Source organism: Odocoileus virginianus, chromosome 26 (assembly GCF_023699985.2).
Source record: "Odocoileus virginianus isolate 20LAN1187 ecotype Illinois chromosome 26, Ovbor_1.2, whole genome shotgun sequence".
Classification (NCBI taxonomy): domain Eukaryota; kingdom Metazoa; phylum Chordata; class Mammalia; order Artiodactyla; family Cervidae; genus Odocoileus; species Odocoileus virginianus.
Genome location: NC_069699.1, coordinates 27339094 through 27362269, shown reverse-complemented (window position 1 = coordinate 27362269; position 23176 = coordinate 27339094). Strand labels below are relative to the sequence as shown.

At 44.2% G+C, this 23176-nt stretch overlaps 1 protein-coding gene across 13 annotated transcripts in view; it reads right to left on the bottom strand.

The window, feature by feature from the left end:
- The window catches only part of FOXP1 (forkhead box P1), a 615660-nt gene that overhangs the window by 462505 nt on the left and 129979 nt on the right, over positions 1–23176 (bottom strand). Inside the window, exon 1 of one of the 13 annotated variants that reach the window (XM_070455674.1) lies at positions 21882–22150. The exons of the other annotated variants lie outside the window; for them this stretch is intronic. The gene's annotated coding sequence lies outside the window, so the exon portion shown is untranslated. Of the gene's footprint in view, positions 1–21881; positions 22151–23176 lie in introns of those variants that run through there. 13 annotated transcript variants of the gene reach the window in all.

Below are 23176 nucleotides of genomic sequence, written 5' to 3'. Positions count from 1 at the left end.
CTGACTTGAGGACAGCGCAGCATGTGCGATTTAAGCCACATAGAGTCTGACTTGAGGACAGCGCAGCGTGTGCGATTTCAGCATTACTTACTCAACCCACCAGTCCTCACGTAGAAAAGAGAGACCACAGCCGTGCACACACAGTGAAATGAGCAGGCGCAAGTCTGGCACGGTATCACAAGCCGAGTGAATAATAGTACAAAAATATTAAAAAAGAGAGAGAGAGAGAAAGGTTATAAAATTTTACAACAGATGACAAATTGGTAGCTTTTCTCTGCTTTCCTGGAATGGATTCAGTAACAGATTTGAATCTTGGGCTTTGATACTTGTCTGTGATATGCAGGGATCCCAAGTTCAAGGGGGGGAAAAAAAAAAAAACCACCACCAAAAAACCCAGGAGTAGTTATCAGCACAGTAGTTCACTTATTGCAGAATCTACCCTTTGCCATTTACCCTAGAAATTATTTCATTCTTTATTTAATGCGCTTTTATTTAAAACAACATTATATTTTTAATGTTCCATCTCGGGGTAGTCTATCCTTGAAGATCTCAGGCTTATGTCTAAAAGATGAACCTACCTGCTCAGATTCCAAGGAAATAGAGAAAGCACTGCATTCTGCCACTGTGAACGAGAGGCTCAGAACTCAGCCTTATGGTGTCTGTCTGTCACCTAAGCTCCCTGGGCTGCGGGGGAGGTAACCACATGTTTCTGGGTGAGAACGTACACAGGGCAATGCCTTAGAGGTCACTGGTCCAAGTGCTTTTGAAGCACCCGAGCAGCCATAAGCACCAGAGAGCAGTGGTCCTGGGCCAAAGGGCCCCTCCTATGTACATGGAACATCTCCCCCAGCACTTTCATCTCCTTTCAACCAAACACTGTGACACAGGCACAGAGGTGAGCCTTGGGGGGGGGGAACGCAGGAGTCACATCCCATCCCTTGCCCACAAGTAGCTCCCGTTATCTACGGAAGAAGATGGCTATGCAGAGGAGCCGGGTCAAGACAACACAGACGGGAAGAAACCAGTGACCTGAGGTCACACGACTGGGAGCAAAGAGCTCGTGTCATTCCTCTGTTTGGTGAGGAAGAAACCAGGGACGGTGTCAAGAAAAAGAAAGGCCATGAAGAATAAGAAACTCTTTGCTCGGATGTGCCTGCCCAGGAAGTGCCGGGTAGCTAATGTTCTTGGTGATACGGGTTTCACTCCAGCAGAGTACAGCTTGCTGGTAAGAGCTGACACAATTTAATGCTCACACTCTGCAAGCACCGGGCTAAGCCACGGGCTTCATGTACTCCATGCTCACAACGACCCCCTCACATTTACAGATGGAAAAACTGAGGTTCAGAGAAATGAGGTTAACTGCCATAGGCACCAAGATCGTCAGTAGTAAACTAGGGATTAGATCCCTGGCCCATGTGGTTCCAGATGGCCTCACTCTCTGGTTTGGATGGTTATTTCAACCCAACACATTTTACAAAGGTACATGCAAGAGTTGACAGCAACTTAATAGCTCCTTACAGCAAAGTCGTCACTTCATAGGAATGAAGACTGACTTTTCCACAAAGCCACTCTAAGACCTGGGGTCAAATTCAGAACCCAAACTTTCTGACATTTCCCCGATCCTATTTTTCTTTGCACTTGCTTCTTCTCACTTCACTGTGTGTGTGACATGGGAAAGCCACCAAGAGGAAAAGACTGAATTTGGACCCCTCCTCTCTGCAATCCCTGCTCCCTTGATGCCATGTGGGTAGCACCCCTGAGAAGCCATGAGACACTTCAGCAGAGTCTCGGGGACTTCTAAGCAGCAAGTATTTCTTCAGGTCAAACCACTGTGTAAGAGGGACATCTCAGAAGGGCTGACACCTGGAGCCCTGTCCTCAGTGAACTTGGGACCCTGTGGAAGAGTGAGGAGGCCCCGCTGTGTGTGTGTGGCCCCCAGGAGCCCGGTGTGCAAAGCCCTGCCCAGCAACAAGCCAGTCTAGCCCTGCACTTGCCCCCTGAGACTTTCCTGCATCTGTCTAGTAGATTTTTCCATCTCCTCCCAAGCTCGACCCAGAGCATTTTCCCCTTCCCTGTCCCGGCCTCGCCCCCTCTGCGAGCCAGGCTTTTGACCTTGCGCCCCTCCCTGCATTCAGAGTACAATCGGAGTGCCCCTCCCAGGCCCTGGCCCAATGACCCTCATTCTCTCCGTCCCTGTGGAAGCTTCCTTTTCCTGTCCCTCCCTGTCTAATAATCTGCTCCTATTCCACTGGGTCCCCCTGGGCTGACACTCCACCTAACAGGCCGAGCCTGAGCTGGCTCTGGCATCTCAGCTCTGGTTTTGAATGGTTTGTGCCTGGCACATGGAGTGCCTCCAGCACAGAGCTACTCATCACAGCCTCAGCCCCTCCGCAAGCACCAGCCCCTCCCCCACCAAAAAAACCCCGGAAATCTCAGCATTTACATTCATCTTCAGGCTGAAGTGTGGAGCTCCTAAGTCTACCCTTCAAAGCAATTCAACACTCAACTCTGACAGGAAATGTGAACATGTAAAAAAAAATCATTTCTGAAAACATGATTTGGCTGAGGAGCTATTCTTTGCACTGTTTCCAAGGATGAACCAAAGTCTGAGCTTTAAGATGGATAAAAGAACAGAGGGTTTGAGTGATTCCAGTGGTCAGAACACCCCGATCATCTTGTACCTGCATTGATTTTTTTGATCCTTAGGTATTAAAAAAGCAAAACAGAATCTGGTGACATGAGTGACTTTTTTCATCCTCAATCTCCCACTCTCTGACAAATAACAAGCAAATCAGTAGCAGTGGTAGATCTCTTGGTAAAAATCCACCCACCAAATAAGCAAAGTCAAGTCATAAAGTATGGTTCTTCAAGGACCCTAAAGATAACAAAGTCAGCCTAAACTAGTCTACCCACTTTAGACACTGTTTTTTAAGCTATAAAACCAAGTAGTAGATGCCAGAGTTTTTATATATCTTCTTTTCTTGAAATATACAGACACTCCACATGTGTCCATCACAACAGAGCACTGTCTCGTGCTCTCAGGCATGCAGTCAACCTGGGAAAGACTTTACAGGGTCAGCCACGAGTGACGACAGTGTTCTGACTGCCCGACACATAAGGTATCTACATCACACAGCAGAGGGAGGGCAGGCAGAGGAAACTTGGAATAATCTCTGCATGTGCAAGGAGTAAGGCCTGCAAACTAAAATAAAACACGCATTAAGCATATTCATGCCATACAAACAGAAAATAAAACAGGTTCACAGGGGCGATAGTTTCCTCTTGGGTGAGATAAGCTCTCTCCTGCTGGCTGTGCATCCTGGATCTCTGTTTAGCCCTGACTCCCTTGACTCCAAAAAGCAGCTGCCAAGCCCCTGTGTGAGCTTTCACTCCCCTGACTGGTGGGCTGGAGGAGTGCAGACAGCTCTGATGTGCAGCTGAGCAAAGGTGTGCCTGCACTGACCTGTACTGTCTGCCATCTCCTGATGGCAGGAGGGAAGCTCAGTCAGCAGACACAGATCTGTGCCAAACGATAGTCCGAGCCCACGTTACAGCTTCCTGGCTGGCTTAAGTTGTCATCGTTTATCTTCACATGCCTCAAGTTTAGTTGCTGAGAATTATTTAAAGACTTAACACCATAATAAATGTTTCTACTGCACAGCACTTTAAAAAAAAAGGCGGGGGGATAACAACAACCCACCAAGCATTTCTTAGGTAAGGCACCAAGAGGAGAGGGAAAAGGATGAAGACTTAGGGCAAGATTTGAAGAAGTTTACAGTTCAGGTGAAGAAGCAGGACCTATACATCAGAAACAATCACTAGATCTGAGGAAGTACGCGGTAAATGCAAAATGAAAGGCGCTGAAAAGAGTGATGGCTGCAAGTGAGTTTCTCAAGGCATCAGGGGACAGGACCCCCACCCTAGGCAAGGTGACAGCCTTGAGAGATCCCTCCCTTCCTGCTTATCCATTAAGTCCACGTGCAGGCTGCACCCTACCCCATAGCTTCTCAAACTTGCTTCCTGGGTTCACGAACAAATTTCCTCTAAACCAGGAATTTAGAAGTGGGCTTCCAGGGTCCAGGAAGTACCTATGGTTGGACATTTACAAAAGTTTGTGCCTGTGCACATTATGATACAATTTATTCCAATTAAAGAAATACACTAAAGCACTAGAGATCCTTTATGGACACTTATGAAAATAAAATAATCACCACAGAAGACAGCTATGGATGAACTTGATGAGAGGGACAGAACTTTGTGTGGATGTATGGGACTGGGATGGGGCGGGGCGGGGGGGGGGGGGGGCTTGTCCTGAAATATCTGGTTAGAGGAGACTTCTTTTTTCATGAAGATTATATTTCATAAAGGTCATAGACTAGAGGTGAAAATATGGCCAGATATAAACAGTTATTAATTCTGGATGGTAAAAAAAAAAAAACAAACAGTGGACATTCGTTTTATTTTTCAGTTTCACAAAGGCTCTCATGACCCTATAACTGTTTATAACCCTTGACTTTCAGTTTCCTGGGCCTCTATCTCTCTCTCTCCTCTCATCTCCTACAGGTAGACATTTGATGACCAATTCACAACAAATTATGTTCAGTTCTGTGACATTTCTTCAGTTTCTCAATTGGTAATTATATATTACTAATACCTTTTTCACTTCACTTTTCCATAGCTTTTCTCTCTCCTGGGCTTCCCTGACAGCTCAGAAGGTAAAGAATCCACCTGTAATGCAGGAGACCCTGGTTCGATTCCTGGGTCAGAAGATCCGCTGGAGACGGGACAGGCTACCCACACCACAGGGCTTCCCTTGTGGCTCAGCAGGTAAAGAATCTGCCTGCAGTGCGAGAGACCTGGGTTCGATCCCTGGGTTGGGAAGATCCCCTGGAAAAGGGAAAGGCTACTCACTCCAGTATTCTGGCCTGGAGAATTTCATGGACTGTAAGGTCCATGGGGTCGCAAGGAGTCAGACACGACTGAGCGACTTTCACTTTCCTCAACTAAAGTGTAAGTTTTCGGAAGTCAGGAAACATAACTTCCACCTGTCCTTCTGCCTTAGCCCACTGCCTTGCACAAAACAGTCAATAAAATGGTTGTAGCAATGAGACTGACTTCACTAACTTTCATTCTGGCAGGAAAAAAAGCTATTCTCAAAAGCAGTTAATATTCATTTCCAAAGCAAGAATTACTTCCTTGATGTACATGCACACACACGCACACAGATGTACAACAATTTTTTTTGTTATGTCATTATCTTTCTCTTAAGAGCTTAAAGTAATAGATTTAAGGCCAAAAGAGAAAGAAAAAAAAGGAAAAGGAAGGAACAGAACCTTCTATATACATTAGCATTCCCTTATCCCACAATTGAAAAAGTATTTCCAGGTTTTTAATGTATAGAGTGTAGGTTTATGCTATATAGAAATTTACAGTTATTCCAATAGGGCATTTCCCAAACTGTATCCATAGTGTGAGGTCTTCAAAACGTGAAAAGGCTTTGTTCCCTGAGCCCACCCTCAACCCCCACCAAAAATGTTTCATCTGAAAAACTACATATGTTCACAGTTGCCTCTGAGATTAACAGTGCACATTACTACACTAATGTCTAAAAAGTCCTACAGCTAAAACCAAAATAAAACAGAGATTCAGTCTGGTATAAGTCAGTGTTTCCTAGCTTATTTTAACCAGAGAATGGTTTCTGCATGAAACAAATTATTACATTCAGGAACTCAGTGTGGGCCATGCTGGCTGGTATGGCGTTAAGATCTTCTAGATTTAACATGAGAGTCTACATTTCAAATATCCCAACCCACTGTCCCCATAAATCTGATTCATTCTCATAAAATCAGAAATCCTCGTTTTAGATTCATAAAATATGGTTCCTATTACAATGCCATGTATTTCCATAAAACCCTTATGAAGTGCCTCACATAGCTTCTTATATAATACGAAGAAGAGAAGAAGGGAAAAATTTCAAGAATTAACTTCATCACCCCAAGGGCGTTAAACCAACAGCAGTCATAAACCAAGTCTAGACCCTGTTCTCAAAGAGTAATAACAAGAATACATCAAAATACTTAGAAACCAAATTCTGCTTTTGAGTCTCGGCTAGCACCGAGTGGAGATTCATATGCAGAAACAATGCAAAATGTCTGTTTTAATAACATAATTTTATGTAACTGTGATATCCATGTAAAACACAGGAAATAAAAACTGAAGTCCCACTACCAATCAAGTCAATGCCAATGAAGACAGGAATACTTGCATACATAATATCCTATTTAGTGGTGTTTAGGTAAATAGGCCTTCATTTACAATGCTGATAGGAAACACACTTGATATTACCATTCTGGAAAACAATGCTGGCAATAAAATTCTGCCCTCCCTCCTATGCAACAATTCTACTCTAAGAATGTGTCAGCAGGTAAACAAGCCATGACACATGCAGATTTTAAGAATATCAGAAGCCAACCATTCTCCCCCGGACTCCCCCAGCTCACATGGTGTGGCAGAGGCGCTGGATGGGGCGCAGACAGGGAACGGGGCAGCAACTCCGCACACAAACACCCAGGTCTCTCCCAGTGATCTCCAAAGGACAGGGCACCCCGCAACTCCACCAGAGCCCGACAGCCTCCCCTCAAGCGGGAAACTCAAGGCCAGCGGGTGCAAGAGCAGGAGCTTCAAGCCTGGGATTGTCATCTGTTCACAGAAACAACCCCGTGAGACCCTTGGGGATAAAAAGAAAGACAGAAACGCTGAGGACAGGAGCCGATTCCTCTGGCAGTGGCACAGGGAACCCAAACCAAAGAGGTGATAGATCAAAGAGCAGCTGTCCTAGAGGACAGGATCTTCCTGCAGACAAAGGCCTGGTCCAAGAAGTGAAGAGCTCGGTATGTGAGCCTGAGTCAACGAGAACCCAAGGAAAGCTCCCATGACCTTCTGAAGAGGGGTGCAGAAAACCAAAATGAATTCGAACAGTAACTGGTTTATTTTCAGAAGAAAAGTGTTTCCGTGCGATTCCAGCACTAGAAGCTATCTCTAATAGCTCTACAAAAATAACGGGATAAAAACAAGTAAAACAAACATAACAATTTATTAAGTTCAGGAAACCACACACATCTCACATGTGTAATTATGCACAGAAACTAGAGGAGATGCACCAATACGGAGGCTTGAAGGACAGCAAGTCTGAATTTGCTCAGCACTGGATTCTTGGCTCTAAAATCTGGATAAATGAATAAACGATGTCCCATGTTCTTCATTTTCTGACAACCCAGTTTCATATGAGCTACCCTGGTCTGAAAAAGCTGCTGTTTGGGGATTACTTTTTAAAATGTGAAATGACAAGACTAGTTCTATTTCCATCTATTCATACACTTCTAAGTCACCTGCTGCACGAATCCCCCCGCATCTCACCATCCCCGCTGACTGTCCATCCTCCTGGCCAGCAGCAGAGGAAGCCCTGGTTCACAGAAGGACTGCATAACAACACACATGGCGACTTCAACTGAGTGCCACCTTCTGCAGGCTCCCTGCTGTTGAACATCATCTTGGTCTCCAAATATTGAGACTGGCCCTCCCTTGGACCTTCTGTTCTCCCTTACGCACCCCAGGTCCCAGCAGTCAAGATCTCTTTCTCAGGCACAAGACTTGGTAAGCCTACCCCGCAAATAGAATTATATAGTTTTAGGGAGGTTTCAGACTAATTAGGAAAAAAAAAAAAAAAAGAATGGACAGAAAAAAGCAGTCTCCATAGATACAAGCTTTTCAACATACTGCTTTTCTGTTCTCCTGTTTTCTTACTCTGAGACTGTCAATGCAGAACCGGAATATTTTTATAAGTAAATTACGCGTTCCACCCATCCTTCCGCAACCCGACGGGTGACACCCAGATGGGAATTCTGAAGACCACAGAGCAGTATGGAAGGTAGCTGGGACACAGAGCTGTCCAGGGGCGGGGAGTGAACGGAGCCCGAAGGTCGGAGCTACAACACGCTACCCAAAGTGCCACTCATAAGGAGACACCACCTCGCCTTCTCACAACTCATTTGTCTCTTCACCACTTCACTAAATTGCCTAAGGATGTGACTGTCTATGCAGATAGCAGACAGGAAAAGATGGGAGCCAGGTCTCCTGCATGAGCAGACGCACAGCTTGAAGAAAGAGCACAGCTTCCAGAGATGAAGTTTTCAAGGTGTGGTTGTTCTCGGCCACCTGGATGCTGCTTCGGACCATGGGCTCATGGAGAGGATGCTGACCCTACGCTGGTCCTTGGTAACACCGATGGGTGTCTGCAGGCACAAAGATGGGGTGAGACAAAGAATCAGGTCAGCAGGAATGGAAGGTGAAACTTCAAGAAAGGGTGAAGGGTGGGTCCAAAGGACACTGGACTCCATTTCCCTCAGCTAAGATCATTTAAAAAGAAGGGGTAAAAAACTACCACCTGATCCAGCAATTCTACTTTTGAATACAGCTCTAAAAGAATGAAAAGCAGGGTATCAAAGACATATTTGTATCATACACCCTATTAAAAGCAGAGTTACTAATAAGATGAAAAGGTAGAAGCAAACCAAGTGTCCACTGACAGATGAATAAACAAAATGTAGTATATACACACACTGAAAAAGAAATTTAGCCTTAAAAAGGAAGGAAATTGTGATGCATGCTACAACATGGATGAACCTTGAGACACTATGCTAAGTGATACAAGCCATTCACAAAATACAAATACTGAATGACCGCACCAATATGAGATGCCCAGAGTACTCAGATTCACCGAGATATAAAGTCCAACTGATTGCCAGGAGCTGGACCAAAGTGACCATGGGAGCTGCTGTTTAATAGGTTCAAAGTTTCAGTTCTGCAAAGTGAAAAAGTTCTGGAGATACAACAACGTGACCACACTGATACTTCACAGTACTGAACTTCACACTGGTGAAGACAGCACATTTCTTATCACATGCATTTTACCACCATGAAAACTTTTTACAAAGAAGGAAAAAAAGTCTTGTATAAATAAACAGCCCCAAGACCCTCTCCATCGTATTTTAAACTGGAATCAGTATCAGATGAAAAATCAAGAAAATGACCACATGTAGGTCAGGAATTCTTCCCTGTGAGATGTTCTAGGATTTTAATAAGTACTGGTTGATGGCTTTCTTAAAGCCATGTTCCCTGCTGCAAACAGTATGAAACCATTTTTTAAGCTGCTTCTTGTGTGTTCTTTTCCATTTTCTACATTAGAGAGTTAGTTTTGCAGTGCTTCCGTCAGAATAAACACCTTCGCGAATCATGTTGCTCCTCCTAGACAGGCTTCGGGGGGCAGGAGGGAATGCCACCGTCACCTAGCAGGTGGAGGCAGGGATGCTGCCGCACATCCCATGATGCACAGCCCCCACAACAAAGAACTTTCTGGGCCCAAATTTCAAGAGCACCCAGGTTGAAAAACTGCTTTCGATTGGCCTGGGAGTTCAGAGACCAAGTTTGTGGTGTGTGTCGTTCTTTCTGTTACACCTGCTTTCAAGCAGAGCAAGTGGCTACTGAACTGCCAGACACCACGCCGAACGCTCTCTCTGTGTTACTTCATTGCGCCATTCATTCTTTCACTCTTAGAAGAGTGACAGGACTATGACTCCAGCTTTACTGGGGAAAACACAGTGGCAAAGGTTAAGAACGTGTCCAAAGTCACGGTTCCTAGAGGAATTTTAAATAAGTCTGGCAGACCTCCGGAGGGGTGTTCTTACTCCTCCTGCCTAAATCCTCACGATTTCAGACTCAGTGAGAAGCATGTCAATGGACAAATGCTCAACAAAACACACTGTGGAGAAGGCTGGCACCAGGAACCACGAAACCAGCCAACTCCCTTTCCCACCCAAGTCCCCCAAGCATCTTGGCAGCCTGTCAACCCTATCCAGACTATAGAGGAACTTTGGGATTTAAGGGGGAAACTTCACACACACAAAAAATTGTTTTATTTTATAAAGGTTACTGTGCTTCATACATGACAAAATTCTTCCATATTCTCCAATGTTATTTGCATCAAGATGACCTTAGGTAAGTTCCAAGTGCTATCTTCCCCAGAATCTTCCAACTCAGAAGTCACTCCTAAATAACTCCAAAAGATTCCCAAATGTGAAACGTCTCAGGAGGCAGATCTGGATACAACTCTAGTGACTGTCCCTGCCTGTAATAATATTTTCCTCTTGAGTCACCTGGAGAACTCCTATTCATCCTTCAAAACCCTGCTTAAACACGGTATGCCACTTCTATGAAACTCTGTGGGACCCACAGTATGTCATTCCTTCTGCACCAGTTCCACACTGTAATGGGCTACTATTCTACACATAGTTTCTCTGTATAAACCATCAGCCACTCAACTGTAAGCTCCTTGACACAAAGACTGCATACATCTTTGTAAACACTTGGTCAACAGACGTTTAAAGGGAAACATTTAAAGGGGAATGAAGACTGTCACCTCTACTGCCATAGTCTGCAAATAAAGTCCATCAGCTTAAAATCTCATCCAATCACTAACACCTTTCAAAGATGGCTAAACACCTTTAGAAGCCAAAAAATAATGGATGAAGAGATAAGAAAAAGACTGGGGGAGACACCTACAGGAGAACATTTGCAGCTTCCTCTGAATATTGACAAGGTCCAAGAAATTTGGCAGACTGACAAGAGTTTCTCAAAAAGAGAGATGAATTCCTTAGTTGCAGAAATTAGTCACAAAAGTCTCTTGCAATGAGTTGGGCATCTGGGACAGCTGGGGAAATGTACATGGGTGTCAAGGTCCTCTTTACTGTCAGTCTCTTCATGCATTAAATTAGCTGTGGCCTCAACAAATAAGCACTGCTTCCTCCATTCCATGATTTTTGCTTTTTTTTTTTTTTTTCTAAAGAATCAGAGCCACTCCCAAAGTCAGGGTTTATCAGAGATCCAGGAGCACTCCATCAGAACCACTGTGGGGAGGGAAATGGTAGAAAGGGACGCTTGCCCCTCTCCTTGAAAAATAAAGAATGCAGATTCTCAGGTCCCACTAGCAACATACAAATCGGAGCCTCTGGGTGTCCAGCTCAAGCATCTGTCGTTTAAAAGCCAACCAGCAAATTCTGTTAATACACTGACGTTTAAACCCACAGTTAAGTATGCAGTTCACAAGCATTAGTGACCATTCGGAACCACACAGAGGACTCATTAAAACACAGATTTCCATGCTACATGGTCCTCTCTGACTAGGTCTCTGCTAGTACCCCAGAACCTGCATTTCTATTAAGTTCCCAAGTGATGCTAATGGTGCTGGTGCCTCAGGCCTTAAAAGATGTAATAAGAAGGGAGATGAGCCCCTGGTGGAGGGAGATTTCATTCCCATTTTATACCCTTTGGTAATGTTTCCTCATCTTCTATATTTTTTTTAAGTAAGAAATGAAGGATATTTGTGGGTTTTGAGAAAATTCTCTAGTATTACAAGGTCTTCTGAAGACTTAAGAAAATACCAAAATAAACTCCATGATGGAATCCCGTTTCCCTCACCACCCTTTTCTTCCATCATTCTACAAGACTCGAAAAAGCAGGAGGCACCCCAAACTTGGAACCCAGAGCTCAGCGCTCTGCTTCAGAGCGGCTTCAGCGTCCTCAGGCCGACTGGATATAACTCAGATACTTGCTTCCTAGGCATTGCTGCCTCTGAGTTTGCCTCAAAGTGATTTCTCTCTGAAACACCCAGCACAACATCCTCAGTTGGCACTGGTTTCTGTTAACGAATGGAATGGCCCACGCCAACCACAGCCTACAGCACGTGCGCGCGGCCCACTTCCCTATTTTAAATGCCTAATGATTATCACAGCGCCTCAACACATCTGGGGGAGCGGGGCCTGCTGCTCTTTTCTAGGCCCTCCTCCGATGGTGCAGCTGGCACACCCTCCAAGTACAGACAGGTTACCTGTGCTGCTCCATGTCAGTGCGGAGGCCTCAAACAATCAAGGATTTTTTTTTTTTTTTTTTGGAGAAATGATCAAACCCGGGGGTGGGGACAGAACTTCCTGCTAGAAACCGCATCCTGAACAAGCATCGCCACGACTCACTGTAAATAAATACTCCCCCCTTGCAGCACTTCCGTCAACTGTCAGGGCCCTGGCTCCAATCGTCTTTCAAGTCCAAACAGGAAAGGGGAGAGAAGAGCGTGAGATGGCAGATAGGAGGTTTAATCTGCTTCTCGCTGCAGTTTTCACTGGTGGGGCACTTCCAATTCAGCCAGGCTGCCAGCAGCCTGGAATTGCTCCTGGACCCCACTTTTTCCTGTTAACCTTCATAACTGTATTATTATGGGCCAGCCCGCAACTGGCCTACCCAAGGCAGAGGAGTGGTGGCTCCTTCCCTGGATTAGACAAGCAGCCAAAATCGCACAGGCCTGCTGCAGACAGAAAGGCAATGGGCATTCGCCAGGGATGCTCTGGACATGCTGCCGCCGGAGCTCAGCCTGAGGGACAGAGGAGGGGGAGATGGCCTGGGGGCTGCAGGGTCAGGAAGGAAACCTCAATGTTCTGGAAAAGGAATCTGAAGGCTATCCCTTTCAAAGTGCATCATGCAGCTGGGGAAGGGGGAGACGATGTATGGAAGGCCGTCAGTCATCCCAGTAACAGCAGTGGTGACAATTTCTTGAGTGCAGACCATGCAGCAGGCACTCAGGGCCTTTAACAGGCCTCTTCCCCTGCTTCTTCACTATGGCGCCTGAGAGGCAGGCACTGTAACTCCACCACCGCTTTGCAGGCAAAGAAATTAAATTTGGAAGAGCCTAAGAAACACATGCTAGCTCACAAAGAGTACATGATAAAAGCAAGACTCAAATGCACATCTGTTTGGATCGAGGCCACTGCGGATGGCTGGGAAGAGTGTGCACTGCCCAACTCAAAGAGGGGCCATGTATACTACTGGCAACCTAATGGCAGTCCCCGGTGTTTGGGTCAGAACCAGAACACAGCTGGTAAAGAAGACATCTCATCCAGGTAACAGACTGCCTCCTGAGGTTTCTGAAAAAGAAAAATGAGCTCCATCCAGAAAGCTTCTCAAGATGTTCTAAGATTCTAGTAGAGGAGAGTTTGCAGGAGAATGGATACATCTGTCTGTATGGCTGAATCCCTTTGTTGTTCACCTGAAGAGCATTGTTAATCTGCTATACTCCAATACAAAATTAAAAGTTGGAAAAAAAAAAAAGTTCTAAGATTCTGCGTTTGAACTCCATGGTGTTTTACAAAGTCAGTTCCCCCTTTCAGAAGGGCCTCACTCAGTCTCATTCCCTATGGTTCTAATTTCTCCTCTGCATCTGTGTCATGGGATCAGGCCACAAGCCTGTTGTCACAGAGTACTGAAAACACCCATGCCTGGTACATCAGAGGCACTCAGTCAATATCTACTGAAAAGAACTGATGCACGGATGGATTCAGGTATTCAATGTGGACAACCTGGTTGCCACAGGGAGAAACAGAGGGCAGCTCTTGCCTTCTCTGAGAAGCGTGGGCCCCACAGAGAAATGCGGGCTGTGCAGACTGGCTTCCATGAGCTGCTGCCACTCATGGGCACTTAATGGTTTTCTTTAAGTCACTGGGGAAATACAGACACCGGCAGAGTGATGCTAGTAGCTCTGGTTGCAGATGGAGGTGATATAATGCATTGCTGGCAGCCCAAGAGGAAGCAGGGAGGGTGATGAGCAGGAATGAAGGAGCAGGTGAAACCTCATAAACTCTTCGCAGACAGGACGTGGCCCTGGAGCCTCTGCCCCAAAGAGGGAGGCACCAGGCAGCTTCCCCGAGGCACACAGGGGTGGGGCCGGAGACAAGGCACCCACTGCCACAAACAGGAAAAAAAATTAAATTAATAAAAGTAAAAATGAGGCATCCCATGGAGCAGCAGAGTGTAATTAAAACGCTATAATGTCTCAGAGGTTCCTATGAAGTCATGTTCTTACAGTTCACTTGTAAGAATTTAAAGACAAAATTATATGCCTCGTAATTCTCCAATGAGTATGTTTTTCTATGGGTCCCCTTGTTTATATGAGATCCACAGCTTCCAGAAAGTTTAAATCATTTAAGGGATTAAAAAAAAAATGACTTTCCAGAAACCTCACTGCACATGCCTCAGTAGGAACAACTGTCAAGGCTGATGCTGTCTATACGCGTGGGTGGTGGTCCACACACTTCAGGACACACTCGACCAGGGCTGCAAAGCCAGATGCTCACGGGGGTCAGGCAACTGAATCAACAAATGAAGCAGACAGGGACTCAAACACCAGGGAGTGTGGGAAAGCAGCCCTAACGTGACAGTTTGACAAGCCCCATCCAAACGGGTACCCGTGTTCCAGCCTGGGAGAAAGGCTGGTGCTTCCACATCTTCTGATTTGTGAAAAGAAGCCAGAAATCTGGGTTTTGCAAAGGGAACCTCACTAAATTGAAGTGATGAATTCAAATATTTTACATAGAACACCACAGAAGTAAAAACGTATTTGTGGCTTGAATACCTGCGTCTACACATATGTCAACCATGATTGCTATTTATATCTCACTACCATATGAGGACCAGGTCCTCAGCATCAAATATTACCAAGTTATTATCAGCATCAAATATTACCAGGGTTCCCCAAAGAGCATACAGAGAAGAATACTCATTTAACAGATGAACAAACAGGCAGGACAGTACCTTGGCCGTGATTAGCAAGGAGACACCACGAGGTTAGGGTCAGATCCAAACGGGAATCACTGCAGCCCAAAGAGGAGATCTGTGAGTGGCCTAGCTCCAGAATACCACTTGGCTCCATTGTCCATTATCATTTCACTTGCGGAGAGTTGAAACCATCAAGGTCTGTGTTCCAGTCACCTCTTAGAAACTGAGAGGAACTACCGAAGACAAGTGCGGACAAGGCCTCATGCCAACAGCAAGGTTATTAAGAGGAAAGCCAGCCATGCTCCGAGTGCTTTATCTGTTAAGATGGAGGGTATAACTTGTAAACAGGTTCCTTCTAAGAGAAGCTAGCCTTTTTTAATATGTTTCTATTAAACTTGCATACTAACCAGAATGGGGGTGGGGGTCGGAGGGAGGTGGCTATCCGTTTCTCTCCCTTTTGTCCTACTCAGGATCACAGACAAATTTCGATGCTTTGCAGTCAGCCAGAAATAAGCATAGACATGTTCTAAGAGAACCTAATGACTCATTCTTCCAGTTTTCTCCAATCGATTTCAGCTTTTAGGAAAGAGGCTTCATTCATTCACAGTACCAAACCTCAAGGAACCCCTAATGGTTTCAGGTATCCAAAGAGCGCTTTCCTGCTAAGTAAGGCAAATGCTGCCAGCCTTTGGGGAGCGGGGAGGAACCCCAGGGTAGAATCTGGCTCCTTCTAAAGACTTTAGTCTTAGTGACTGACGGTTACCTCCTGCTCTACCAGCAGAGCCCTCCCCACTAGCCAGACTTAAGGATTCCCACTGCTTCTCTTCTGCTTGCACACTCCTCTGCGGATGGCTTCTGCAAATGGACAAAATCTGCAAAATCTTGCACCATTAAGTCTGCAAAAACTTAGTGTGGCCACTGAACGCCTTAACAGTTCTGCAAACGAATGCTCAACTTGTAAGGATAAGCGACAGTACAAAGGAAATTCTGGTAGCTCTTTCAAAAGGTAGACTGTACCTATAATAATATCCTCGGACAATCAACAGGAGTGTCGTGCAAGGGTGAAGAGCAGTGGTATTAAGAGTTCAAGAGCCAGGCTCTGTTGTTTCTGAGCTGTGAGCGTGGGCAAATGATTTCATTTCTCCAAGCGGTGATTCCCTCAAGTGTCAAACAGTAGGTAATAATGACACCCGCCAAACTAGGCTTTCCTGCGGACGAAATGGGAGGAATTCAAGGGGAGTTCTTCCTGAGAATCCCCTGACTAGTAGGTAGGTGGTGGCTGTAGTGCCAGAAACAAAGATTGTTCTCATCAACTGCTTTAATGTCCCGAGTTAACTTCTCTGCTTTGAACACCAAATTACCACTTCCACAAATTCAGAGCCAAATAATTGCCAAGTATTAAATCCTTTGAAACCTGCTTAGCAGACTTCAATCTGGCAAGGCCGGCACGTGTCTTTTTAACGGAGGGCACTTGCAACTGTATCACTTAATAAGGTGTGTGGCCTGTAAGTCTGCTCACCAATGTCAAACTCCAGCTCCACTGGGATCAAAGGAAAAAAATACATGTCATGACCAGACCTGATGCAAAACTGCATTTTAGTTCAGACGCAGCATGCTTGCCAATTTGGGGAAACTGCATGGAAACAGGAATCAAATGATATTGTATAATCACTCTCTTCATTTATTTAATTTCGGTAAGAAAGATAGGGGAGGTTATAGCAATAGCAAAAAGGTGGATATGCATTATTTAGATAGAGTATTTTTTTTACTGTAAAAAAATGCAACCCAAATACCACCTTCTAATAGTGTTACAGCAGGGCCCAGAACTCAAGAAAGCAAGCAAGGGGCCTCAAGTTCAAAATGTAAAGGAGGCACTCATTTTCAGAGTCGTCCAAGTTCGAGGTTTCAGCACCTAAGTGTGTGTTCCTCCTTAAATGTTGTACTTTAGGCACCTACCTTGCTTCACTTTAGCACAGTGTTAAAGAGACATGGGAGTGAAATTCGATTCACGCATCTGTGTGTGGCAGTAACTTCCAAGGAAGAATAACAAGGTAAACTGACAGCTAACACTATAACATCTCTCCTCTTGAAAATCAGAACTGCATGACTGGGAGCAGACCAGGCAAATTTCCCTGAATCTTACCAAGTTCAAAGGCAGCTTTCTGCAACTTTGTGAGCACTTCCTCTCATCCGCCCTAAACAACCCTTTCCCCTCCTGTTTCAATGCAAATTAGGATTAATTCCAGCAACAGCAGAAAATTCCGCTCTCATATCAATTTTGCCTCAACCTTACAGAATGAGGGGGTGAGATATGAAATTAAAAGGGGCCACTTAGAGATCATGCAATCTGACCACTCCAATTGAGGACCCCTTTTTCTTTCAAAAAGCTGCTTGTAAATGAATCATTGTTTGATTAGATAAATATTCATGGAGTTTATTTTTAGAAAAACTAAACAATAATAAAGTATAACTAAATACATTCTAACAGAGATCTATGGAACATGGGGTAAAGAAAAGTTTTACAAATCTCAGGGAGGTAACATCAACCTGAAAGCTGGCCCTTTCTTTCAAGTTGAGCATTAAAGGAAAAGGGGGGCTTGAAAAACACAAACCCCTCAAGGTTCAAAATGTCCTTTCTGGTTTTCTGTTTTAACCTCACAAAGCCTCATTTACAAATAAACATGTTTCTAAATACAGACTACATTAGAACAAGGGGTAGGAGGAGGACAAAGGAAAATCACACCTGCAGGCTGGAGTCAAAGCGTATATATTCCTAATTTTGATTATTTTGATTATTCAGCCAAAACCACTCTGGTTAGAAATGCTAAACCACTGAATTCAAAACTAAAAAGTTACAGGTATTGCCTCCACCCTGGCAAATTTTAGAAATGCTTCATTCACAAATTTAATAGAAACACTGCACATGGATAAAGAACCAGGGCAGCAAACGCAAAAAACATGGCCCTCTCCATCCAACCTTCTATATAACTTCACCAGGGAACTACTAGCTCATCGCCAATGAATGCTACGCTCCAACCCCGCATGAATGGTGATACCAGCTGCCCAAGGCAAATGCGTGCATGATTCTATACACATCGCTGAGCGATGAAACAAGCCAGTGTGTTAGGATGCGTGAAGCCCAGCCTCTCTCTCATTTCTGAAAAGAAGAGCTCGTGGTGTCTAGTGCACATGATATTCTTGATTTACCCTCCCCTCTCTTTTCAACAAAAACTATCACCCTGTGTTAATTTGGAACAAAATCAAAAAGAATAGCATAAGACTGCTTTTCTTAAGTAGAAAAGGAGTGCTTCACTGTCAATTCCAAATAATCTGTATTTCATTATGAATTATTTTACATGTCTACATATATGAGATTTCTTGCTAGTAGTATGCTAACAGTTTTTATGGAGGTGTAGTTTACATAAAGTTTATATACATATCTTATGTGTTAGAGATCAAATGATTTTGACAAATGTGTACAACAGTACAAGTGACACCCGTATTAAGACAAAACATTTCTATCACTCAACAAAATGCTCTACCTGCCATTTTCCATGGTAGGCAATCACCATCCTGATATTTTTCAAATTCTTGGTTTCTCATCACAAGGAAAAAAATTTTTTCTTATTTCTTTAATTTATCTCTACATGGGATGATTGATGTTTAATGAACTTAGAGGCAATCATTTCATGATGTATTTAAGTTAAACCATTATCCTGAACACCTTAAACATATGCAGTGCTATATGTCAATTATATCTCATTAAAACTGGAAGGAAGAAAAAGAGTGACATAGATCCCATCTTAAATACTAAATTCAACTTTGTTTGAATAAATAACAAGTGATATAACAAGAGAATCATTTTTTCTTCTTTGAAGAGAGGGAAGAATAAACAATTTTATGGAATATTCTTTTCTTTTTTTTTTTGAGACCTAATTATACACTAAGCAAGAAGTAATTTTTCCCTCCTGCCTACATTTTATGTTTGGGGCTCTTCCATTTCATGTCCCTTGACACCTTTTCCAATAATCCATCTACTTGATATTGGAAAGCCTCACATGAATAAAACTTTATGGCACTACAGGCGTTTAGCCTTCCACTGACATTCCTGGCCTGTTCAATTCTGCAATTCAATCAAAATCAAATCTCAAAATCCTCTTGTCAGCCAGCACTGCTTTCATATGCCCGAGCCTTGTGTAAGGATAACTGCATCCAATCTTCCCCCCAAGCAGTGCTTATATTGTTTTATTACAGTTCAATGAGTGGAGTTCAAAATTACATGCAGCTGCCTACTACTGTGGTCGGGCTGTGTGACGCATGGACACGAGTATTGCCCACCAGGCCTGAAATCATTCACTTACTGGCCGGCCAGAAAGACGGGGAGCCCTTCTTTGTATGGAAGGACATTCTGTCTGCTAGATCTAAAGAGGGTGATGTTAACAGATCAGTCCCTTTATAAAAGGATTGTGAAAGCCGGTGAAATGAGACTCAAATGTGCTCAACGTTAAGCATGTGGCTGGAGCACATAAAAGCAAAGATAAACCTCAACATGCACTACTTATTCTCAGAAAGCTTGTGAAGGAAGATAAAGAGATCCTGAATAAAAAGGCATCTTAAAGAATTTTTATGTGTTTTAAATGATGGGGCTTCACTTAAATGGGCTTTTTTTTTTCACACCCCCAATAATCCTTTCATGGAAACAAAAAGACAAAACATGAAGCCAATTAAATACAATTGAACTGGAAGAACAATACAGTCATTAAAACACCGGCAATTTGGAAATGCTCAGGCTAAGTAGAAGGCAGAGTCAAGAAGGTACGAGGGGTACACTGCCTTTCTGTCACTGGGACAAACACATCAAGTGGTCAGCCTCTATGTTAAACACAGAAAAGGAGAACATACTGGAACCACAAAGGAACACAAACTGGTCTCTCCTGTGTAACCACAGACAAATGGGGGGGGGGGGGGGGGGGGGTGGTCCAGCTAGAAAAATTGCCAAAATCACAAATAAAAATGTATGTGCTCACTCCAGGCTACCTCCAAGTTGGGAATTCCACAGGTAAAACAATAGGTTTCTGGGGTGCAGCTTTCCAAGAGAAGAGAATTATGCCGCTCTCATTTACGAAGGCGTGCATCTCCTGCGTAGGTGGTCACATACCTCTCTGTGGCAAAAGTCGGTGCCCACAGGGTAAAGATACGTGTGCAATTTAAAAAATGTGACCTGCTAGGTCTCTAAAACTAAACACGCTTGAAGCCCCCAGAAGGTGAATTGATATCCATTTCTAATAGCTACCACCCTGTATCTTTTGAAATAATGTCATCAAAGGGAACTCTAAAGAACACGGAAAACTCTCATATACTGAAATACCTTACACAATACGGAAATCAGTCTCAAGACTAAATAACTCAGAAGTTTAGTTTTTCTTTTTTTTTTCCCTTTACCTCTCCCCCACTCAAGTCAAGGAGGCAAATGTTTTTATTCTGCAGCAGTTTTGTTTAATGGTAAACACCTCAGAAAACCAGGTGATCTCCATGCAACAATACCTTATTTTTCAATAACATGGACAAATCCAAAGAGCAAGGCAAGAGAGGGAAAATTCAGAGTTGGCACTATAGCAGATGAGTTGCTTGATATAATTTTATTCTCTCTGGGATAAATGATGAGGTTCAGGCTTACTGACCCAAAGCAGGCTCATGTTATATTTGAGTATCTGAGAGGGTTGAACTTGGAGGGATGAGGCACACAGTTTTGAATGTGGACACTGCTTTGGTCAAGAGCTGTCATTATCTGATGGTCACAGAGAGGAGCACCTGTCTCCCTCCCAAGTCAACTGCAGTGCAACGTGATCACTGGGTAGCTTTTCAGTCGCTGAGAGAATCAGCTGGTGTCCCAGAAAATGGAAATGACTTCCATATACTGGCTCTTTCTCCCCCTTTCACTCAGTGGAGTCCCATTGGGTAAGACAGACACATCTCCAAAGGACTCCTAAAAGTCCACTCCGTTTTCTGGCATTTCTAGAGAATTGAGAAAACCTGGCAATACAGCCCAAAGTCCTGGTGACAACTGGACAGACTGGATCCTCAGTGTTGTCTGGATCTCTACTCTCCCCACTAAATCTGCTGACTTCCTCATAAGTACCTGTGTGGCCCCGTTACAGTTTGAGTGTGAGACTCTCGAGGCACGTTACTTCTAGTGCCAAAATTCTACGATCCTAACAGTCAGTGGTGTTTGGGTGAGTATCACTGAATGTTTCCACGCTACCTACTTCGTACCTTCTTAACAGGAATCAGGAGAAGAATAAGCATGTACAGAGCTTCATAAAATAAGGCCAAGACCTGCTAGCTAAACAAAGACAAGAATAAAGCAGGGTCCCTCCTCCAACCTCATTCCTCTCAACCTCCAATTTCACACTGTCTACAAGGTAAAGGAGTTTACTGGTTCAAAACAGGAATTCTCAGATATATTCTTCAATCTGAAGGACACAGGCAAATGGCTCGATTTTGAGAACCGGTTACCTTGATTATCCTGTTAGGATAACCTGTTTAGCTGTTAGCTAAAGGAGATTCACATATGTGATCCAGGCAGCCCGACCGCCTGAATCAAGGATTTCAACACAAGGAGAAAACTATCTCTGGTGCTGATGGACTCATAATGATCATTTAAGTCTAACTCCCGCTTTTGGACAAATGAAACCAACCTCCCCCATCCCCAATACTGAGATCTTGTCGCAAGTTACTGAGATGATCAACACCACCTTCAGGATCTAAAGTCGTACTGTCATTGAAGTACCTTCATCTGTACTATTACAGATGACATTCAGAACTGAGCCCACTGATTACACCCCTTTTCTGAAAGCCCAGGTAGAAAGCGAATTCATGAATATGTACCCAGCTCAGACACCAACATCCTAAGAGCTTCTACATCTGCCTTCTACAGCCAAAGATAGAAAGTCTTCAAGGACTCACCTCATCTCTTTTCATGCAAAGAGATAAAGTCCTCAAACTCATTATGAACCAGGCATCTCTGCTGGTAATCTCTGAAGACATTGAACATTGAACTGAAGACAATGAACAGACCAAGCTTGAAAGCGGCCACAACTCTGAAACAGAGCTGCTGTGACTTCAAGTATTTCCAGCAAATCACCTCTTCTCTGTCAAAGCCTTTATAAAGCAAATATTAGTATCTTAGCAGGAAAATCCAGAGGTAAAACTGTTACTTCTCTTACCCGGCTTTGCAAGGTGCCCCTCTCCAGTGACCCTGGAGTTTGCAACTATGCTGCCTCTATTTCGTTACATAACAGCAGTAGCAGAGGTGAGAGAGAGTCTCTGAAGAATCTTACATGCCCTCCATCCAGCAGAGAGAACTGGACTCCTACAGGGTGGTCAGAGCTGGGGTCACTGGGCTAGTTAGAGTCTCTGCGTCTGCGCATACATGATGGGCATCACCCGTAGTCCCCGTGAAAACGCTCCTCAATGTTCACAGACGTGGGGACATACTGAGATAGGAGGCAAGACAGGGAGAGAGAACGAGATGAGGTTCGACAGAAAACCACAGAGACAAAGAGCACACCAAAAGTTGCTTTTTTTCCTTTTTCCCCCGAAAACTGTGCCACAGAAACCAGCGATCCGTGATGTTCTCAGCGTGCCCTGGACCAGGAGCAAGGACAGCACCTGGGAGCTAGCTAACGGTGCAGGGTCCAGGCACACCCCCTCCCAGATCTACTGAATAAGAACCAGCATTTTAACAAAATCCAGAGCTGATCCCAACACACATCAAGGGATGAGGAACACTGCTCTAGAAGAATTTTGATGGAGGTGTTCTAGATGGGGGGATGATAAGGAGAGTTCCCCAACTTCAAGAACACAGGTATTTAGGCTATGCACTACCTGGATGCCGATCATCAGAGGAGTTTGCTTTTAAAAAATGCAGATTCCCGGGTTCCCATTCCAGACTCTCTGAATCAGAACGACCAACACTCATGCAGTCCTGCAGTTTACTACTGTCTCAGCGCTGTCGTACAACTTCACGTGTACACCCACTTCTGGGCTGTTATGGGCTCCTTCTGATCCACTGCTAAACTCACCAACCCACTGAAATAGTATAACCTAACGAAACTTCCAAGAACCGTATCATAGCTTTGTATATGCCCCAGACTGAATGGGGGCAGGGGCACTGTTCTGGAATTCTTATGAATGATACACATCTCTTAACAAATAATCAATTTCGTAAAAGAAAGTGTATGCAGACACACACGTGCACACACATGCCTTCAGTGCTACACTTGTCAAACAGAAAGTGAGAGGCAAACGAGGAAATGTTTGCAGGAGCACACATTCCCCCTCTGTCTGAAATACCGAGGCACACAACAGAGTACAGCCCTGTGCAGAGACACCCTCAAACAAAAAGAGACCAGCTGCAGAAGGCAAGAGCACTTCTCAAATCTAATATTCACTTTTTCTAGGACTAACCCAAGTAAATAACCCATTATATGTGAGCTTTTTGTCATTAAACACCCTTCCC